This window comes from Stegastes partitus, unplaced genomic scaffold (assembly GCF_000690725.1).
Source record: "Stegastes partitus isolate 25-593 unplaced genomic scaffold, Stegastes_partitus-1.0.2 Scaffold414, whole genome shotgun sequence".
Taxonomy (NCBI): Eukaryota; Metazoa; Chordata; class Actinopteri; family Pomacentridae; genus Stegastes; species Stegastes partitus.
Window position 1 is genome coordinate 37342 of NW_007578145.1, and position 2496 is coordinate 39837.

A 2496-nucleotide genomic window follows, 5' to 3' on the forward strand; every position below is an offset into this window, starting at 1 on the left:
AAAAAACAGCATCTGCAGTAACTACCCAGAAAGAAGTCACTCCATCAAGCACAGAGATTGTTAATTCACTTTAACCTGATTGAATCAATACAACTTCACCACAGATCCTGAACCCTCATCACACACTCACTCAACCACAAAGTTACAAACACTGCATCATAGTGGACACACAGCAGCCCGTCACCATCACTAATGTGTAGGTAACATTGGGTTTTTTACTTGCAGGGACCAGACAGAACGGAGCAACCTGCACCTACCAACATCTCACCTTCCCACTTCATCTCAGTGACAGGCTGCAGGCACACACACACACAGACACACATAAAAGTGTAGAAGCAGAAACGAAGCGACGCCGAAAGGCATCGTCCGCAGCTTTCAAAAGGCCAGCCGCCTCTTCACTCACCTGGCTCCATGCTGTTGGACGCTCCACGCTGAAGAGACGGTCGCTGAGAGCTGCTCTCTATCTCCCTCCACCTCTCCGTCTTATTGCTGCTCCCAGCACCGGCAGCGGCTGTAAAGCTTGTCACACTGAGCTCCGCACACCGGAAAATAAGAGACGCTGGGCTCAAAATAAAGGGACTACAGAGAATATGAGAGAGAGAGAGAACTTTTTTTTTGTTCTTGCGACAACAACACATTTCATCTTGATTTAGTTGTTGTAGTCTAATACATTTTTATTTCATTTATACACCTGTCAAATGCTTTACAAGTAGAACGCATGCTCCTTTTGTTGTTGTGTTGTTGCCATCTGCTCGGCTGGACCAGCTATCAATGGCTGATACTGATATCTAATATAGTGTTTGTGATCAGATCTATTAGTTCACTGATTAACTGGAGTCTGTTGGATTTTCAGTGTTAGACTTGAGAGTAAAAATAAAGAAATTTATACTTGCATTTAGTCTCATTTAAGTGCAAGACAGTTATCACTCAAAAGGAACTGCTGCTGATACAGTTTATGATCATACAGGATGTAATCTGAGTTCAGATCAAAGTCCCACATTTGTCCTTCGATTGTAGTCGAAGTGAAATTGAGGTAAATCAGTCTGAAGCTCCTCTAGTGTACGTCTGGCCTCAATGTTCTCTTTTCTCAGTCTACAATTTATCGCTGTTGTTGTCTTTACTCACTTTTCTTTCTTCAGTTCTTGTTGCCGCCAAGTCTATGAAAACTAGAAAGACACAGACAGTTATCATGAATGTAAACGAATACATAGAAGATGTTATCATGCCAGCTTCAGCTTTCACCTTTTACCTTGTTGTCTGCTTCCTTGTTGGTGCTTTGCTCCCACCTGAGGTTCATCTTCCAATCAAGACTGCAGCTTCTCTTCCTCCTCTGCTTAAGACTCCAGATCATTCAGTTCATACAACGTGGGCGTGACATCAAGGTCTGACTCTCTGCTCGAGTCTGTTTGTCCACGGTACCAGCATGGTACGACACCGGACAGTCCAGAGCTCTGTAGTACAAAGCAAGTTCCAGGGTAGCTTCTTGATATCTAGCTTCACTAAACTTAACCGCAATCATTGAATTGACACAGTCTAGTTCTGAGCACATTCTTATGAAGAAGGGTGATGTTGACACCAGATGACTAGTCGCAAACATGGCACCAAATATTTCATAAATGAAGCGCAAACTATCATGACAATATGAAGACTAGAAATAATCCAACTAAAAAAGCAATTGCAGCAGCCAGAGCCAGAGAGGAAAGATGGCAAAACTTCAGTTGATGCTTGTCAGTATCATTACAGCACGAGTACATCTGACTATAACTACTGTTGTACATCATATGAAATGATTGTGCTGCTCAGATGTGTTCCTCTAAGTGAGACAATTTTAGTGTTATTCTTTCAGCTACAACCCTGTCAATGTCAACTGTTCCTTGGAGAAAATAAAAACATAATCTAAAGCAGTAACCAGAGTGAGTTTCATATCATATAAGTTGGTTACAGGTGACTGTGTCCAGCTTCAGTGCTCCACTCTGTTGTGTGATCTCATCAGCAGACTGAACCAAATGGAAATATCTGTGGCGTTGATTACAGCAAACAGGACAAAAAGTGAGGATGACAGGAGGCCCTCTGGCCGTCATTAATAATGTGTTTTGTTGCTAATAAAACACAATTATGTGACAAACTAATTACTGTGAGAGTAAGCACCGTGTCTTTACTTTGTCTACAGCTGATGGGTAGATAACCATCCAGTTACACACTGACTCATGCAGAGGTAGCAGCAACTGTTCATGTGCACTGGTCATGGATTAAATCATTCTCTTATATTAACAGGTGGAGGTCCAACGTGATGAGACATCGTCTGTATGCCTGGAGAGACGGTCGGTGGTAGTTTTTTGCCACCAATTTTGTTACGTTTTTAATTTGCCCATCTGAACACAGATGACGGAAGAGTGGACACTGGGCTGTAATTCATTTGTTTGTTGTAATTACTGATGGTGGTGCTGCTGCTCATGTGACTAATATACATCAAGTGAATCAGTTGCTATGATGTTA